Consider the following 21,591-nt stretch of genomic DNA (forward strand, 5'->3'; position numbering starts at 1 on the left):
TGGTGGCAAGAATGAATGAGGCAGGGCAGCGAATCAGCAATATAGAGAACAAACTTATGGAGAATAATGAAGCAGAAAGAAAGAGGGAGAGTAAGGCAAAAGAGCACGATTTAAGAATTAGAGAAATCAGTGACTCAATAAAAAGGAACATCAGAATCACAGGGGGACCCAGAAGATGAAGAGAGAGAAAAAGGAGTAGAAGGGTTATGTGAGCAAATCATAGCGGAAAACTTTCCTAACCTGGGAAAGACACAGACAGCAAAATCCAAGAAGCACAGAGAACTCCCCTAAGATTCAACAAAAACCAACCATCAACAAGGCATATCATAGTCAAATTCACAAAATACTCAGGCAAAGAGAGAATCACGAAAAGCAACAAGGGTAAAAAAGTTCTTAACCTAGAAGACAAGACAGATGAGGTTTGCAGCAGACCTATCCACAAAAACTTGGCAGGCCAGAAAGGAGTGGCAAGATATATTCAATGTGCTGAATCAGAAAAATATGCAGCCAAGAATTCTTTGTCCAAGAAGGCTGTCATTCAAAACAGAAGAAGAGTTTAAAAGTTTCCCTGACAGGGGTACCTGGGTAGCTCAGTCAGTTGGACGTCTGACTTCAGCTCAGGTCATGATCACATAGTCTGTGAGTTCGAGCCCCACGTCGGGCTCTGTGGTGACAGCTCAGAGCCTGGAGCCTGCTTCAGATTCTGTGTCTCCCTCTCTCTCTGCCCCTCCCCTGCTCATGCTCTGTCTCTCTCTGTCTCAAAAATAAATAAAAACATTAAAAAAATTTTTTTTAAATGTTTCCCAGGCAAACAAAAATTAAAGGAGTTCATGACCACTAAACCAGCTGTGCAAGAAATATTAAGGGGAAATCTCTGAGGGAGAGAAAAGATGAATGAAAGAAAGAAAGAAAGAAAGAAAGAAAGAAAGAAGAAAGAAAGAAGAAAGAATAAATAAATAAATAAATAAATAAATACAAAAGTAACAAAGACTAGAAAGGACCAGAGAATACCACCAGACATTCCAACTCTGCAAGAAACATAATGGCAATAAATTCATACCTTTTATTTTATTTTATTTTATTTTTTTAATGTTTATTTATTTTTGAGACAGAGAGAGACAGAGAATGAACAGTGGAGAGTCAGAGAGAGAGGGAGACACAGAATCTGAAGCAGACTCCAGGCTCTGAGCTGTTAGCACAGAGCCCAATGCAGGGCTCGAACTCATGGACCGTGAGATCATGACCTGAGCAGAAGTCAGGCGCTTAACCAACTGAGCCACACAGGCGCCCTTAAATTCATACCTTTTATTTCTCACTCAAACATCAATGGACTGAATGCTCCAATCAAAAGACACAGAATAACAGAATGGATAAGAAAACAAAATCCATCTATGTGCTGTTTACAAGAGACTCACTTTAGACCTAAAGACACCATCAGTTTGAAAGTAGGGACAGAGAACCATCTATCATGCTAATGGTCACCAAAAGAAAAACGGAGTAGCCATACTTATATCAGACAATCTAGACTTCAAAATAACGACCATATCAAGAAATGAAGAAGGGCATTATATCATAATTAAGGGCTTTATCCACGAAGAAGACCTAACAATTGTAAACATTTATGCTTCAAATATGGGTAAGCCCAAATATATAAATCAATTAATCACAAACAAAAAGAAACTCAGTGATAATAATACCATAAGAGTAGGGGACTTCAACATCCCACTTACAACAATGGACAGATCATCTAATCAGAATATCAACAAGGAAACAATGGCTTTGAATGACACACTGGACCGGATGGACTTAACAGATATATTCAGAACATTTCATCCTAACACAGCAGAATATATATTCTTTTCTAGTGCACATGGAACATTCTCCAGAATAGATCACATACTAGGACACAAATCAGCTCTCAACAAGTACAAAAAGATCGAGACCATACTGTGCATATTTTCAGACCACAACGCTATGAAACTTGAAATCAACCACAAGAAAAAATGTGGAAAGATAACAAATACTTTGAGACTAAAGATTCATCCTATTAAAGAATGAATGGGCTAACCAAGAAGTTAAAGAGGAAATTAAAAAGTACACGGAAGCCAATGAAAATGATAACAAAACAGCTCAAAACCTCTGGGACACAGCAAAGGTGGTCATAAGAGGGAAGTATATAGCAATTCAGGCCTTCCTAAAGAAGGAAGAAGGGTCTCAGATACACAACTGAACCTTACACCTTAAAGAGCTGGAAAAACAATCGCAAGTGAAATCCCAAACCAGCAGAAGATAGGAAATAATAAACATAAGAGCAGAAATCAATGCTATCGAAACCAAAAAAACAGTAGAACAGATCAATGAAATCAGAAGCTGGTTCTTTGAAAGAATTAACAAAATTGATGAAGCACTAGCCAGTTTGATCAAAAAGAAAAAAGGAAATGACCCAAATAAATAAAATCAAGAATGAAAGAGGAGAGATCACAACCAACAAAGCAGAAATAAAGCCAATAACAAGAGAATATTATGAGCAATTATACGCCAATAAAATGGGCAATCTGGAAGAAACAGACAAATTCCTAGAAACATATAAACTACCATAACTGAAACAGGAAGAAACAGAAGATTTGAACAGACCCATAAGCAGTAAAGAAATCTAATTAGTAATCAAAAACCTTCCAAAAAATAAGAGTCCAGGGCCAGATGGCTTTTAGGGGAATTCTACCAAACATTTAAGGAAGAGTTAACACCTATTTCTAACACCTATTTATTGATACTCTTCCAAAAAATAGAAATGGAAGGAAAACTTCCAAACTCTTTCTATGAAGCCAGCATTACCTTCATTCCAAAACCAGAAAAAGACCCCACTAAAAAGGAGAACTATAGACCAATTTCCCTGATGAACATGGATACAAAAATCCTCAACAAGATATCAGCCAACCGGATCCAACAATATATTAAAAATATCATTCACTACAACCAAGTGGATTTTATACCTGGGATGCAGGGTGGTTCAAAATCTGCAAAACAATCAATGTGATTCCACATCAATAAAAGAAAGGACAAGAACCACATGATCCTCTCAATAGATGCAGAAAAAGCATTTGATAAAATGGAGCATTTTTTCTTGATAAAAACCCTCAAGAAAGTAGGGATAGAAGGATCATACCTCGAGATCATAAAAGCCATATATGAAAGACCCAACGTTAACAACATTTTCAATGGGGAAAAGTGAGAGCTTTTCCCCTAAGGTCAGGAACAAGGCAGGGATGTTCACACTCGCCACTGTTATTCAACATAGAATTGGAAGTCTTAGCCTCAGCAATCATACAACACAAAGAAATAAAAGGCATCCAAATGAGCCAGAAGGTCACACTTTCACTCTTTGCAGATGACATGATACTCGATATGGAAAACCCAAAAGATTCCACCAAAAAATGGCTAGAACTGATCCCCGAAGTCAGCAAAGTCACAGGATATAAATCAATGCACAGAAATCGGTTGCATTCCTATACACCAATAATGAAGCAACAGAAAGGGAAATCAAGGAATCTATCCCATTTACAACTGCACCAAAACCATAACATACTTAGGAATAAATCTAACCAAAGAGGTGAAAAACTTATACACTGAAAACTGTAGAAAGCTTAGGAAAGAAATTGAAGAAGACACAAAAAAATGGAAAAATATTCCATGCTCCTGGATAGGAAGAACAAATATTGTTAACATGTCAATACTACCCAAAGCAATCTACATATTCAATGCAATACCTATCAAAATAATACCAGCATTCTTCACACAGTTAGAACAAACAATCCTAAAATTTGTATGGAACCAGAAAAGACCCCGAATAGCAAAAGCAACCTTGAAAAAGAAAATCAAAGCAGGAAGCATCACAATCCTGGACTTCAAGCGGTATTACAGAACTGTAATCATCAAGACAGCATGGTACTGGCACCAAAACAGACACTCAGATCAATGGAACAGAATAGAGAACACAGAAATGGACCCACAAATGTATGGCCCACGAATTTTTGACAAAGCAGGAAAGAATATCCAATGGGATATCCAAAGACTATCCAATGGACAGTCTCGTCAGCAAGTGGTGCTGGGAAAACTGGATGGTGACATGCAGAAGAATGAACGTGGATCACTTCCTTAGACCATACACAAAAATAAACTCAAAATGGATGAAAGACTTAAACGTAAGACAGGAAGCCATCCAAATCCTCAAGGAGAAAGCAGGCAAACCCTCTTTGACCTTGGCCATAGCAACTTCTTACTCAACACGTCTCTGGAGGCAAGGGAAACAAAAGCAAAAATGAACTATTGGGACCTCATCAAAATAAAAACTTCTGCACGGTGAAGGAAACAATCAGCAAAACTAAAAGGCAACCCATGGAATGGGAGAAGATATTTGTAAACGACATATCAGATAAAGGGTTAGTATCCAAAATCTATAAAGAACTTGCCAAACTCAACACCCAAAAAACAAATCATCCAGTGAAGAAACGGGCAAAAGACATGAATCGACACTTCCATTCCAAAGAAGACATCCAGATGGCCAACAGACACATGAAAAAATGCTCACTATCACTCATCATCCGGGAAATACAAATCAAAACCACAACAAGATATCACCTCACACTGGTCAGAGTAGCTAACATTAACAACTCAGGCAACAACAGATGTTGGCAAGGATGTGGAGAAACAGGATCTCTTTGGCACTGCTGGTGGGAATGCAGGCTTGTGCAGCCACTCTGGAAAACAGTGTGGAGGTTCCTCAAAAAATTAAAAATAGAACTACCCCATGACCCAGCAATAGTACTACTACATATTTTTCCAAGGGATACAGGTATGCTGTTTCGAAGAGGCACATGCACCCCCATATTCGTAGTAGCACTATCAACAATAGCCAAAGTATGGAAAGAGCCCAAATGTCCACTGACGGATGAATGGATAAAGAAGATGTTGTGTATACACACACACACACACACACACACACACACACACACACACACACAATGGAGTATTACTCAGCAATCAAAAAGAATGAAATCTTGTCATTTGCAACCATGTGGATGGAACTAGAGGGTATTATGCTAAGCAAAATTAGTCAGTCAGAGAAAGACAAATATCCTATGACTTCACTCATATGAGGACTTTAAGACACAGAAGAGATGAACATAAGGGAAGGGAAGCAAAAATAATTTAAAAACAGGGACAAGGACACAACATAAGAGACTCTGAAATATGGAGAACAAACAGAGGGTTACTGGAGGGGTTGTGGGAGGGTTGATGGGCTAAATGGGTAAGGGACATAAGGCATCTACTACTGAAATCATTGTTGCACTACATACTAACTAATTTGGATGTAAATTAAAAAAATAAAATTAAAAAAAAAGAAAAGAAAAACAGTGAAAGAAGAGAACGTGCATAGCAATACTATTGATAACATCTTGTATTCACCCAAGATTGGCTAACAATAACCAACACCAAGTTCAAGTTGTTTAAAACAATAAAAGTTTATTTCTTACTCCTGCAAAAGCACAACATGGATTCCTATTAGCCAGCTCTTCTATCAGCAGCAGTGCAGGAATTCAGATTCCTCCCATTTCTTAAATTCTATCCTGTTCAATGAAAGGATGGAGAAAGCAGATGGAAAATCATGGCAAGGAGGTTTTAGGGGTCAGTCCCAGAAGTGATGCGTGACTACTACCCGCATATCAGTAGCCAAAATTCAGTCATCTAGCTGCATCAAAATGTAAAGTCCAACTAGTCAGAATCTGTCATTCCTTATGTTTGTATCACACAGTTTTAGAGGGCTTTCTTGTACTTCATTATATAGTGCAGTCTCATGCAAGACAATAAAGTACAGTGGTTAAAAGTATGAGCTCTAGAGTTAATATCACTTGATTTGTTTCTTGGCTTCACTATTTGAAGTACAGGCTGAATTAATTCAACTCTCTGTACCTCTGCTGTAAAATGGTGATAATAACAAAAGCCAACCCATAGGATTGTTACTTAGATTAAATGAGTTTAAATGTAAACTGTTTAAATAGTGCCTGGCATGTGCCTGGCATGTAGTAAGTACTCAGTGAGGATTATCCATTATTATCATATTAGAACAATCATATTAGGACTGTAGCAATTTAGTGACAGTGTGGGCATTAAATAACGTGAAATATAGACAGGCAGCAGCAGAGGCCAGAGGGGAAAACGCCATCGATTTGTCCATTAAGCTATACGAATAATTGCAGAAAATTCCGCTTTGTTACAGTTATTTAGCACCAACCAAATAAGAGGTGAAAAGGGCAGGATTCCCAAATCACAGCAATTTTCAGCTTAGATGTTTAGAACTACAAAATAAATGACCTCTGTGCAAATCAGATGGCATTATAGTCAAGTAAAATCCTAGAAGATTCACATGGGGTCTTATTCCAAAGGTCTCATATTGAGAAAGAATACTTGTCAATTTGAGATTCACTTTCCATCCTTCCTTCTCTCTGGACAAAATCTTTTAGTAGGTTATAGTAGAGGACCTGAGTGAGTTTATTTCACCTCAGCAACTGTACTTTATTTATGTACAGTGTAAGCATGAAGATTGCCCAAGGGTATTTACTTTGGAAGGTTCACTTCTCCATCTTTTGTTGCTCTATCCCCACTCCAGTCAAATCATCTTTCCATTTTATCACTTTTGTGGTTTCTTAGTAAATGCCCAAATATCCTTTTAATAAAAAATCCTTTTAAAATTAACTTTTTGCTTTGACATAATTGTAGATTGGCATGTAGTTATAAGTAATAATATAGAGCACACTTTACCCAGGATATCCCCCAATAGTAACATGGTACTGTTAAAATTTAGTATGATATTGGGGTGCCTGGGTGGCTCAGTCGGTTAAACGTCCAACTTCAGCTCAGGTCACGATCTCACGGTTCGTGGGTTCAAGCCCCGTGCTGGGCTCTGTGCTGATAGCTTGGAGTCTGGAGCCTGCCTCTGATTCTGTGTCTCCCTCTCTCTCTGCTCCTCCCTTGCTCACACTCTGTCCCTCTCTGTCTCTCAAAAATAAATAAATGTAAAAAAAATTTTTTTAATATATAGTACAGTATATTACAGCATCACCACCAGAATTTTGACATTGATATAGTCAAGATACAGAACATTTCCATCACCACAAAGATCCCTCTTTTGCCCTTTTACAAGTGCCTTTATCCACACTCATTCCCCTGCTCCTAGAGTCCTAGTAATGACTAATCTGATTTCTATTTTTAGAATTTTTTCATTTCAAGAATGTTATGTAAATAAGATCATATAATATGTAAGCTTTTGTCATTGGCCTTTTCTCACTCAGCATAATTCTCTGGTGATATCTCCCTAGGATATTGTGTCTATCAATAGTTTGTTCCTTTAAAAAAATTTTTTTTAATGTTTATTTATTTTTGAGAGAGAGAGAGAAAGACAGAGCATGAGTGGGAGGGAGACACAGAATCCAAAGCAGGGTCCAGGCTCTGAGCTGTCAGCACAGAGCCTGATACGGGGTTTGAACTCATGAACTGTGAGACCATGACCCGAGCTGAAGTCAGACGCTCAACCGAGCCACCCAGGTGCCCCTAGTTTGTTCCTTTTTATTGCTGAGTAGTAGTCCATGATATGGGTATCCAGTTTGTTTTATCATAAACCTGCTGAAGGACACCTGGGTTGCTTCCAGTTTTAAAAAATCAAGAAAATTGGATACAAACAATACATCTCAACCAGCCCTCCAACCTAATATCTAAGACAATGGATCCAACAACAACCAAATAGGCAATGCAGGGAAGACTGAACTAGACAGATTTTTCTTAAAGCCTAACTGTATAGAAAAAAACCACAAATATGAAACCTGTGAAAATATTCTTCAGTGTCAAATTGAACTATTTATTTTTTATGAGAATGAATACCACAGTTTCAAAGAACATTTACCATAAGAAACTTCAGAAAGTTTTTCTGTATATTCCCCCAAATCCAGGAAAATTTAGATTCTATGAATCAGGAAGTAAAAGATGAGGTAAAAGACTTGGATAAAAGAGGGCTGGCTAAAAACCAGATACACTCAATTATACAAAGAAAGATCAGAAAGAAAAAAAACAAAAAAAAATGCATCTGCAGAACTGAAAACACTACCATATGTAATAAATTGAAGATACAGAAAAATATTTTGGCAATGAGGATACTACATTTAGGTAACTCTATTATAATCTAAAAAAGGAACAAAAGGAAATTTTGAAAAAGAAGATCATAGAAATAGAATGCAGAGAACAGAGAGCCCACAAATAAAAGTTAAGTGATACTTTAGACTGAACAGAACAAAGTTTCTGGTCTGAAGAAAGATGGGTCTATAGTGATGGAAGAGGCTCATCTTGTAGGTGGCAAATTAATGAAAAGACATCACTATGAAGAGAGTCTCCTATTTAAATACACCCCCATGACTTTAGGGAATTACAAGTGAACGAAAAGATCCTCAAAGCATTAGAAAAAAAAAAAACAGAGTTTCTATCTTAGAATAAGAATTGAGCTTGTCTTAGACAACTTATAACAAACAAAAGTATCTCATAATAAACAGAAGAAAATAGAGCAACATCTACAGTTTTGAGGGGAAAAAAGATTGAGACTCAAGAATTTCAACCAAAAACAAATGTGTCATTTATGTGTAAAGGCAGCAGAAATACGTCTCAGGTATAGAAGGTTTTAGAACACATACCACTTATGTATTCTTAAATACACTGTAAACACCTATTTTATGTAAATGAGAAACAAAGCAAATAGAAAACTCATTAATGGATTAGTTGTAAACATTGGAGACAATGAAATGTATAATTAAATTAAGAAAAATATTTTTTGAATGATTTCAAAATGAGGCAAAGATCACTTTAAAAAGACCATAGAAAAACATTTAACATTTAATAATAATCTGGATGTTGGGTGCAGAGGGTGCTAATTTCTTTGTATTACATATTTTGTTTTATTTTATTTGATACATTAATCATTAAAGAAACATGGATTTATTTATGTAATATGATGGTAATCTTTAATAGAATGATAAAAACAGGTATTACCACATCACTAGAATAAGTAGTTAAATTTCAGTTTTCTTACAACAAAACTAGAAATCTATAGAATTATCCAGGAAGCATAAAAATAAAAATGACAGGGGCGCCTGGGTGGCTCAGTCGGTTAAGTGTCCGACTTCGGCTCAGGTCATGATCTCACGGTTCATGAGTTCGAGCCCTGCGTCGGGCTCTGGGCTGACAGCTCAGAGCCTGGAGCCTGCTTCACATTCTGTGTCTCCCTCTCTCTCTCTGCACCTTCCCTGCTCATGCTGTGTCTCTCTCTGTCTCAAAAGTAAGTAAACATTAAAAAAATAAATAAATAAAAAATAAATAAATAAAAATGACACATGTTAATATGTGCTAAGTTGTGAGCTACGACAATAACTATCAACAGGTTAAAATTTTCAATTAAAATACATAAATATTCTCAGACTAAGTCAAAATACGAAGTCAATTATGTGTTCTTTACAAAGAGACACACTGCCAAACAAAGTAAGAATATTTTAAATTAAACTATTTCAAGCAAAGTAAAAATAAAAGAGGACAAAAGGGAAAAAGCACATATTATATTGTTAATGCTAATGCTGGTCAGAGTAGAACCCAAGGCAAGGAAAGAGCACTAAGCAGGACAAAGATGATGATTTTTTTTTTAATTTTGTAAAGGTAATTTTATAACATAAATGATTACGTATATAATGTCTCACCAAAAATGTACAGAACAAAAGTATAAAAGTAACAGTAACAATTATACTAGTATTTGAAATATTAAGTTGGCAAAACATCAAAAAATTTACATGGTATCTGAACAGCATAATTTTTAAGGCCTAATTGTTAGATAAACCAACCTTGGATTGCGAGTAATTTATTCTGCGAGTGTTCTGCAAGACAAGCAAACATTTCTAATTTTAGCTTCATAAATGAGTAATGTCTTGCAATACAAATAGTACATGACGCCAAATGTCACATGCTCACAACTAAGCCAAATGTTTCTTGAAATTTGTTTTTATATAGAAATGCTTTGGATTATAAGCATGTTTCTGCAAGCTCGCAAACCAAGGTTTTACTATATATCTCTTTAACTTAGTACCCCATGAATAGAAGCTAAATCCCAGAACTTTGTAAAAAATGATCATATATTAGACCACAGAGAAAACACTAATAATTTTTTAAAAAGTGAAAATTAAATAGACCTTATTCTTTTATTATAAAGCAATAAAGTGTAAAATTAATAACAAGTTTAAACAAATACTCAAATACTTGAATATATAAAATGCTATGATTACTGGATTAAAAGAATATAAAAATATAATTATGAAACACTTAAAAATACATATATGTATATTATATATTTTATATATATAACTACATATAATATAAACATACATATAAATATGCTGTTCTTTAAGTTTTTCTATGGCTTGAAGATTTTCATAATAAAGTTTAGAAAACTACTTACATTGAGAGAATGACCTAAGTTTGAGTACTCTCTCATTCTGCTCTCTTTGCTTAGAATATGTAAACTTTGGCATTTGTCATGATGAGAACTACTTTCATGGTGGATAGTACCTGGAGAAATTGTGTGTTTTGAGATAGTTTGGAAGATCTTTCCTGTTAGAACCTTGGAGATTTATTTTTAACTAATTTATGCTCACAAGGTATACAAACCTCGAGAGCATGTGGCCATTCGAACCACTTATATACTTTGATACAGTGAGTTATTCATGTGGTTATTTGAAGTCTGGTGGTATAATCCTCTTGTATGAGAGTGTGAGTTAAAAGTCAACATTAAAAAGGCTCATGCAGTTAATTAAGGTTGTATATGATTTGTCACTCAGCACATCATTGCAGACTACCCTGTCATGGAGGAGAGGGATTAAGCAGGAAGAAAAATGCCAGAGCTCTTTTAGATAGAAATTAAATTGTAAACCTTTAGGACTATCCTACTTGGAAGAACATATATCCTTTGGTGGGAATTCAGGATTTAAATGTTATATTCAAAAGATCAGAACAACTTGACTTTTTTATTTTTAGATGTGAGAATAAATGATAAAACTACAGCAGAATTTTAAGAGCGCTCTCTCAATTCAAAATGGCACATTGTTACCACTAGTGATTTAGGTAAATAAATATTTTTCAGGAGGACTTCCAGTCTCATATCTGTTCCTTGAGTTGGTCGGTGTTAAAATCCAGCTCCCAAATATTTTATAACTTTTTCCTTCTTCTCAAATTTATTTTTTAAGTTTATTTATTTATTTTGAGACACAGAGACAGAGACAGACAGAGAGCACAAGCAGGGGAGGAGCAGAGAGAAGGAGAGACAGAAGGCCAAGCAGTCTCCATGCTATCGGTGCAGAAGCCTGATGTGGGGCTCGAACTCATGAACCATGAGACCATGACCTGAGCCGAGATCAAGAGTGAGACACTTAACTGACTGTGCCACCCAGGCACCCCCTTTTATTCAAATTTCTTTAGCAGTTACCACTTCATTTCCTTTTTTCACCTTGCTTTTCTTTTCCTTCTTCTGTCAACCAAACAACTTCATTATATAATTAACATTTTTAAGTGGTAGTAAGAGAGTTCAAGAATATCTTTTGAGAATTGAGAAATATGGCCATCTTAAATCTTGTAACCAAAAATCAGTTTTCAAAGACTATATGATTTTAAAAATTTAGTTTACAAGGCTCATTCAGGATTTATTAGGCTTTTACTAATAACACCAAGAAAATGAAAATTAATCATGGACATGTTAAATTTCCCACTTTAAAGTTTTTTTGCTCTGTGCCATTTATCTAATTTCTAAATAAATGTCTAAATTCAATGGTTGAGAACACAGACCCAATGAACCATATCCTTAGAAGTGTTTTCCCTCTAGTTAAGTTCAATAAGCTGTTAAAGTACTACTGCTTCTAGGAATTAACATTTTTTATCCTAACAATTAAAGTAACTTGAGAATAGGATGGTTAACTATATGTGTGTCTACCAAGTTCCTCTCCCAAAATAGAAAAGAAAGAAACTTGTTTGTTAATTCTATCTCAATAATAATTTTTTGAAAATTAAAAAAAAAACCTTTATTAAATGCCTTTTATCAATCTTCACAGATTGGAAAAAGAGAAAAGTGTACTTAGGAAAAGCTGACATTTTTTCCACTATTTGTTTTATGTTTATTAATTTTAATTTTATTATTTTTTAAAATATAATTTATTGTCAAGTTGGCTAGCATACAGTCTATACATTGTGCTCTTGGCTTTGGGGGTAGACTCCTGTGATTCATCGCTTCCATACAACACCCAGTGTTCATCCCAACAAGTGCCCTCCTCAATGCCCATCACCCATTTTCCCCTGCCCTCCCCCCTGCCAACAACCCTCAGTTTGTTCTCAGTTTTTAAGACACTCTTAAAGTCTGCCTCCCTCCCTCTCTGTTTGTAACTATTTTTTTCCCCTTCTCTTCCCCTATGGACTTCTGTTAAGTTTCTCAAGTTCCACATATGAGTGAAAACATATGATATCACTTATGATATGTTTCACTTATGACTTATTTCACTTAGCCTAATACCCTCCAATTCCACCCATGTTGCTGCAAATGGCAGGATTTCATTCTTTCTCATTGCAAAGTAGTATTCCATTGTATATATAAACCATATCTTCTTTATCCATTCATCAGTTGATAGACATTCAGGCTTTTTCCATAATTTGGTTATTGTTGAAAGTGCTGCTATAAACATTGGGGTACAAGTGTCCCTATGAATCAACACTCCTGTATCTTCTGGATAAATTCCTAGTAGTGCTATTGTTGGGTCGTAGGGTAGTTCTATTTTTCATTTTTTGAGGAATCTCCATACTGTTTTCCAGAGCAGCTGCACCAGTTTGCATTCTCACCAACAGTGCAAGAGTTTTCCTGTTTCTCCACATCCTCGCCAGCATCTGTTGTTGCCTGAGTTGTTAATGTTAGCCACTCTGACCAGTGTGAGGTGGTATCTCATGGTGGTTTTGATTTGTATTTCCTGATGATGAGTGATGTTGAGCATCTTTTCATGTGTCTGCTGGCCATCTGGATGTCTTTGGAAAAGTGTCTATTCATGTCTTCTGCTCATTTCTTCACTAGATTATTTGGTTTTGGGTGTTGAGTTTGGTAAGTTCTTTATAGATTTTGGATACTAACCCTTTATCCAATTTGCCATTTGCAAATATCTTTTCCCATTCCATTGATTGCCTTTTAGTTTTGCTGATTGTTTCCTTTACAGTGCAGAACTTTTTGTCCTGGTGAGGTCCCAATAGTTCATTTTTGCTTTTAATTCCCTTGCCTTTGGAAACATGTTGAAGGAGAACTTGCTGTGGCTGAAGTCAAAGAGGTTGTTGCCTGTTTTCTCCTCTAGGGTTTTGATGGTTTCTTGTCACACATTTAGGTCTTTCATCCATTTTGAGTTTATTTTTGTATATGGTGTAAGAAAGTGGTCCAGTTTCATTCTTCTGCATGTTGCTGTCCAGTTCTCCCAGCACCATTTGCTAAAGAGACTGTCTTTTTCCCATTGGATAATATTTCTTGCTTTGACAAAGATTAACTGGCTATACATCTGTGGGTCCAACTCTATGTTCTCTATTCTGTTCCATTGGTCTATGTGTCTGTTTTTGTGCCAGTACCATACTGTGTTGATGATTACAGCTTTGTAGTAGAGGCTAAAGTCTGCGATTGTGATGTCTCCTGCTTTGGTTTTCTTTTTCAACATTATTTTGGCTATTTGGGATCTTTTGTGGTTCTATACAAATTTAAGGATTGTTTGTTCTAGCTTCGAGAAGAATGTCAGTGCAATTTTAATTGGCATTGCATTGAATGTGTAGATTGCTTTTGGTAGTATTGACATTTTAACAATATTTATTCTTCCAATCCATGAGCATGGAATGTTTTTCCATTTCTTTGTGTCTTCTTCAATTTCTTTCATAAGTTTTCTGTAGTTTTCAGCAAACAGATCTTTTACATCTTTGGTTAGGTTTGTTCCTAGCTATTTTATGTTCTTGGTGCAATTGCAATGGGATCAATTTCTTTATTTCTCTTTCTGTTGCTTCATTATTGGTGTATAGACATTCAACCAATTCCTGTACATTGATTTTGTATCCTGCGACTTTGCTGAATTCATGTATCAGTTATAGCAGCTTTTTAGTGGAGTCTTTCGGGTTTTCCATGTGAAGTACCATGTAATCTGCGAAAAGGGGAAGTTTGATTTCTTCTTTGCCAATTTGGATGCTTTTATTTCCTTTTGTTGTCTGATTGCTGAGACTACGACTTCCAACACAATGTTAAACAATAGTGGTGAGACCATGTTCCTGATATCAGGGGGAAGGCTCTCAGTTTTTCCCCAATGAGGATGATATTAGCTACGGGCTTTTAATATATGGCTTTTATGATGTTAAAGTATGTTCCTTCTATCCCGACTTCCTTGAGGGCTTTTATTAAGAAAGGATGCTGTGTTTTGTCAAATGTTTTTTCTGCATCTATTGACAGGATCATATGGTTCTTATCCTTTCTTTTATTAATGTGATGTATCACATTGATTGATTTGCGAATACTGAACCAGCCCTGCAGCCCAGGAATGAATCCCACTTGATCATGGTGAATAATTCTTTTTATATGCTGTTGAATTCAATTTGTTAGTATCTTGTTGAGAATTTTTGCATCCATGTTCATCAGGGATATTGGCCTGTAATTCTCCTTCTTTGTGGGGTCTCTTTCTGGTTTGGGAATTAAGGTAATGCCAGAAATAAACAATATAGAATCCAAAAAAAAAAAAACAAAAAACAAAAAACCAGTAGAACAGATCAATGAAACTAACAGGTGGTTTTTTGAAAAAAAAAATCAACAAAATTGATAAACCCTTAGCCAGACTTCTAAGAAAGAAAAGAGAGAGGACCCAAATAGATAAAATCACAAATACAATTGGACATATCACAACCAACCCCTGAGAAATACAAACAATTATCAGAGAATACTATAAAAAATTATATGCCAACAAACTGGACAACCTGGAAGAAATGGACAAATTCTTAGACACCCACACACTACCAACTCAAATGGGAAGGAATAGAAAATTTGAACCGACCCAAAACTAGCGAAGAAATTGAATCAGTTATCAAAAATCTCCCAACAAATAAGAGTCCTGGGCCAGATGGCTTCCCAGGGGAATTCTAGAGACATTTAAAGCAGAGTTAATACCCATCCTTCTCAAGCTGTTCCAAAAAATAGAAATGGAAGGAAAGCTTCTGGATTCATTGTATATCTATTTATTTTTATTTTATTTTTAAGTGTTTTTTTTAAAGTTTATTCATTTTTCAGAGAAAGAGAGAGACAGAGCGTGAGCATGAGAGGGGAAGAGAGAGAGGGAGACACAGAATCCGAAGCAGGCTCCAGGCTCTGAGCTGTCAGCACAGAGCCTGAAGTGGGGTTCAAACTCACAGACCGTGAGATCATGTCCTGAGCTCAAGTGGGATGCTCAACCGACTGAGCCACCCAGGCACCCCTATATCTATTTACTTTTAAATGTTTATTTATTTTTGAGAGAGAGAGAAAGAGCATAAGCAGGGGAAGGGCAAAGAGAAAGGTGGACAGAAGATCTGAAGCAGAATCTGAACTGATAGGCTGACAGCAGCAAGCTTGATGGAAAGCCTGAACTCACACACCATGAGATCATAACCTGAGCCAAAGTCAGACACTCAACCAGATGAGCCACTCAGGTGACCCTGGAAAAGCTGATATTACTTTACTGCTCAAATAATTTATTTATCTTTGTATTGTAGGATTTAAAAAGATAAAATACTGCAAAAAATAAAATCAAATCAAAATATTTGCTACAACCTCATAACAGTTAAACACATCCTCTTCCCCTCCTCCATCATCTCCCTTTTACTTTTACAGTGTATCCTCTAAAAAGCCACTATGGTTTTTTTTTTTAAGTTTAATTATTTGAGAGAGAGACAGAATAAGTACACACACACACACACACACACACACACACACACAAGCAATAGGGGGAGGGGCAGAAGGAGGGAGGGAAAGAGAGAATCCCAAGCAGGCTCCACACTGCCAGCACAAAGCCTTATGTGAGCCTCCAACTCACAATCCATGAGATCATGACTTGAGCTAAAATCAAGAGTCAGACGCTTAACCGACTGAGCCACCCAGGTGCCCCTAAAAAGTCATTATGTTTTATGTATTGATAGTAGAATACCTTAGGATGAATGTTTTGATTTCAGCATTAGGAAAAAAAAAAAGAGGTAAAAATTGAAGAAAGAATTTTGTTAATAAAACACATTCCCTAAAATTTTATTCCAATCTTAATTAGATTTAACACAATTTTACAAAGGATTCATACCTCACAAAAATATGTTTACATATGTTTGAGGTGAAAGCGGTAAAGTTGTAAACGTAAGAACAATAGAGGGCATTCTGTCTGAAAGACTATCTCACATTAGCACATTTGATTAAGGCTAAAATGTCTGTTATATTTTGATCAGAGGAAACCTTTCCTTACAATTACCAAGAACTACGACCATTATACATAAAAACTTCGTTATACCAGTCTCTCTATTTCATTGCCTTAGTCACTAAATTAAGGTTGTTAAAAAAAAAAAACTCCATTCATTTCCTTCAAACACCTCTTTCTTAAGTTAACCAAGAATTATCTATGCTATGCTGTCTCTAACTCAGGGATTAAGAGCTACTTAGCTTTTGCTAACTGTATTTTATTCCTGTGTACTTTTCACTGATTACTAAATTTTATATGTAACCCAAATCTTTACCTTATATCCTTAGGAAAGTGAGGAAAAAAGAGTCCAGGGAGTGCTTCATAAAATAGATGAAATAGACTCATACCAAGACATATCACTGTAAAATTTTAGTACCCTGGAAATGGTGTTCTATACAGAAAAAATTAGGCCACATAATAAGAATCAAAAATCAAAACAGTTGCACACTTCTCACAGAAGAGAGGAAATTCAAGGCCAATTGGGGTTCACCTTCAAAATTGTGAAGAAAAATTACTTCCAAGCTAAAATTCTAAACCAAGAAAATTTTCATCAAGATTTGGGGTAGGATAAATAAATTTCAGCCAGGCACATTCTAAGAAATGTATTTTCCATGTTCCCTTTGCTCAGGAAGCTATTGAAGTTTGAGTTCTACCAAAATGAGGGAGTAAACCAAGAAAGAACTGCCAAACCGAAACAGTATTTCCAGCCCAACAGAGCGATGAAGTTAATAACCATGATGCTCAGAAAGGGAGATCTCAGGATGAAAAATACAGGTAGGGAGGATAACCCAACCATACTGGAATATGGCAGAGGCTTTGTAAGAAACTCCATTGGGAAGATGAAAGTGATGGAATATCTGATAGATTTGAGCATTTTGAGAGATTTAGATAACTTGTGAAAAGTTTGCATGGAATCATTGATAAATAAATGGAAAATTAAGCAAATAAGAAAAGGCAATTATTAGTTCTAACTAACAAAAAAGAGTTAAGCAGTAAAGGAAGAGTAATCATGATTTCCCTTCCTGGCTCAGGTGGGAATAATGTTTAAGTTATATTTGTGGGGTTTTCAAAAAAATTTTTTAAGTTTATTCATTTTGAGTGTGACAGAGACAGGGTGAGCAGGGGAGGGGCAGAGAGAGAGGGAAAGAGAGAGAATCCCAAACAGGCTCTGCACTGTCAGCACAGAACCCAACATGGGGCTGTGCTCACAAAACCATGAGATCATGACCTGAGTTGAAATCAAGCGTCAGACACTTAACAGATTGAGCCACCTAGGCACCCCTTATATTTGTATAGCAATTCAAGCTTTTAGTTATTGTTTCTGTGGTGTCTCAGTTTTCTATTACTTTGCTTCCAACGTATTTGTATCTTTGTGAAGTGTGTTTCTTTATATGGCACATGGTTATTTTTTGAACCATTGTGCCAATCTTTGTCTTTTGATCAGAAAATTTAATACATGTACACTTAATGTAATTACTGATAAGGTAGGATTTATGTCTACCACTTTGATATTTGTTTTTTATGTCTTCTTTGTTACTTTATTCCTCCACTACTCCCTTTAATTTGTATCTTTAAATAGATTTTTTTAGGGGGCGCCTGGGTGGCTCAGTCGGTTAAGCGTCCGACTTTGGCTCAGGTCATGATCTCACGGTCCATGGGTTCGAGCCCTGCATCGGCTCTGTGCTGACAGCTCAGAGCCTGGAGCCTGTTTCAGATTCTGTGTGTCTCCCTCTTTCTCTGACCCTCCCCTGTTCATGCTCTCTCTTTCTCTGTCTCAAAAATAAATAAATGTTAAAAAAAATTTTTTTTTAAATAGATTTTTTTAGTATACCATTTTAATTCACTTGTCATTTATTTTATTTTATTTTGAGTTGTTTTATTAGTGGTTGCCCTTGGGATTCCAATAAACAACTTAATCTAATTTGGATTAACATCAATTTAAGTTTTTATTAAGTTTTTTAAATTAAGTTTTTAATTTTAATTCCAGTATAGTTAATAAATAGTGTTCTATTAGTTTCAAGTGTACAATATAGTGATTCAACAATTCTAAACATTAGTCAGTGCTCATCATGATAAGTGCATTTTTAATCCCCATCATCTATTTCACCCACCCTCCATCCACCTTCCCTCTGGTAACCATCAATTTGTTCCCTATAGTTAAGAATATGTTTCTTGGTTTGTCTCTCCCTTTTTTTCTTTGCTCATATGTTTTGTTTCTAAAATTCCACATATGAGTGAAATCATAGATTTGTCTTCCTTTGATTTATTTCACAGTATTATATCATCTAGATCCACCCATGTTATTGCAAATGGCAACATCACATTCTTTATGGCTGAATAATATTTCATATGTATATGAATACACACACACACACACACACACACACACATCTTCTTTATCCATTGCTCTTTTTTTGGACACTTGAGCTGCTTCCATAGTTTAGCTATTGTAAATAATGCTGCAATGAACATAGGGGTGTATATACCCTTTTAAATTAACGTTTTTGTATTTTTTGGTAGTAGTGTGATCACTGGATCATAGGGTAGTTCTATATTTAACTCCATACTGTTTTCCACAGTGGCTGCAACAGTTTTTATTCCCACCAACAGTGCACCAGGGTTCCTTTTTCTCCACATCCTCACCAACATTTGTTGTTACATGTGTCTTTTATTTTTGCCATCTTGATAGGTGTGAGGTGATATCTCATTGTGGTTTTCATTTGCACTTCCCTGATGAGTGATATTGAGCATCTTTTCATGTGTCTGTTGGCTATCTGGACGTCTTCTTTGGAAAAACGTCTGTTCGTGTCCTCTGCCCATTTTAATATTGGGTTATTTGTTTTTTCGGTGTTGAGCTGTAGAAGTTCTTTATAAATTTTGAATACTAACCCTTTATCAGATATGTCAGTTGCAAATATCTTCTCCTGTTTAGTAGGCTGTCCTTTAGTTTTGTTGATTATTTCCTTCACTGGCAGAAGCTTTTTATTTTGATGTAGTCCCAACAGTTTATTTTTGCTTTTATTTCCCTTGCTTCAGGAGACATATCTAGAAAAATGTTGCTATGGCCAATGTCAGAGAAACTACTGCCTATGCTCTCTTCTAGGATATTTTTGGTTTCACATCTCATATTTAGATCTTTAATCCAGTTTGAGTTCATTTTTGTGTATGGTGAAAGAAAATGGTCCAGTTTCATTTTTTTGCTTGTAGCTGTCCAGCGTTCCAATATCATTTTTTGAAGACATTATCTATTTCTCATGATATATTCATTCCTCCTTTAATTGACCATATAATTGCAGGTTTATTTCTGGGTTTTTATTCTATCCCGTTGCTCTGTGTGTCTATTTTTATAGCAGTACCATACTGTTTTGATTACTACAGCTTTGTAATATAATTTGAAGTCTGGAATTGTAATACCTCCAGTTTTATTTCTCTTTTTCAATATGGCTTTGGCTATTTGGGGTCTTTCATTGTTCCATACAAATTTTAGGATTGTTCTACTTCTGTGGAAAATGCTGTTGGCATTTTGATAGGGATTGCATTAAATCTGTAGATTGCTTTGGGTAGTATAGACATTTTAACAATATTTGTTCTTCCATACCATGAGCATGGAATGTCTTTCCATTTCTTTACATCATCTTGAATACCAATTTAATTTCAATAGTACACAAAAACTTTGCACCTTGTTGATGTACAGCTTTGCACCTTCTTAGACGTACAGCTCTGTTCCTTCTTCCCTTCTTTGTGCTTTTATTGTTATATAAATTACATTTTTATACATTTATTGCTTTTAGTAGTTGTCTTTTAAGTCAGAAAAAAGGACTACAAACAAAAATATATTTGTTTTTTTCATATTTATTTATGTAGTTATCTTTATAAGTCTTTGTTTCTTTGTGTGAACTTGAGTTACTGTCTAGTGTCCTTTCATTTCAGCCTTGAATACTCTTTTTATTATTTCTTGTAGTTTAGTCCTTGTATTCACAGATACTTCTAGTTTTTTTCTGGTAATGTCAGTTGTGTCTTCATTTTTGAAGGATAGTATTGCTATATATAAAATTCTTAAATGACAGTCTTTTTTATTCAGCACTTTAAATATGTAATCCTTCTGGCTTCCATAATTTCCTGTGAGAAATCAGATATCTTATTGAAGATCCCTTGAAATGATGAGTTTTTTCCTTGAATTCAAGATTCTCATTTTGTCTCTTTGACAATTTGACTACGTTATATCTATGTGTGCATCAATTTGAGTTTATCCTACTTGGAGTCTGTTGAGCTTCTTAGATGTATAGACTATTGTTTTTCAAATTGAAGATGTGTCTGGTCATTACTTCTTCATATCTACCCTCTGCTTCTTTATCTTCCTCCTCTTCTTCTGAAACATATGTTAGATGCCTGATGGTGTCTCATGGGTCTCTTAGGCTCTATTAATTTAGACATGATTTCCCTTAGTTCTTTAAACATATTTATAGTAGGTGATTATTTTTTTAAATTTTGTCATGTTTATTTATTTTTGAGAGACAGAGAGAGACAGCGCGTGCGTGGGGGAGGGGCACCCAGAGAAGGAGACACAGAATCGAAGCAGGTTCCAAGCTCTAAACTGTCAGCACAGAGCCTGATGCAGGACTCAAACTCACAGACTGCAAGATCATGACCTGAGCTAAAGTCAGACGTTTAACCAACTGAGCCACCTGGGTGTCCCTATAATAGGTGATTTAAAGTTCTTCTCTAGTAGTTCAGCATCTAGGCTTTTTCAAGGACAGTTTCTATTAACTATTTTTCTCCCTATGTATAAGGCCATGTTTTCTGTGGGTTTTTTGAATGCCTCATAATTTTAATTGAAATGTGGACATTTAAAAATATATAATGTGGCAATTCTGGAAGTCAGATACCTACCCCCTCCAGGGCTTATTATGATTGCTAAGTTTTGTTTTGTTTTGTTGCTCTTTTTTGTTGTTTTTAATGACTTCTGTGTACTAATTCTGTGAAGTCTATATAA

This window comes from Panthera leo, chromosome A1 (genome assembly GCF_018350215.1).
Source record: "Panthera leo isolate Ple1 chromosome A1, P.leo_Ple1_pat1.1, whole genome shotgun sequence".
Taxonomy (NCBI): domain Eukaryota; kingdom Metazoa; phylum Chordata; class Mammalia; order Carnivora; family Felidae; genus Panthera; species Panthera leo.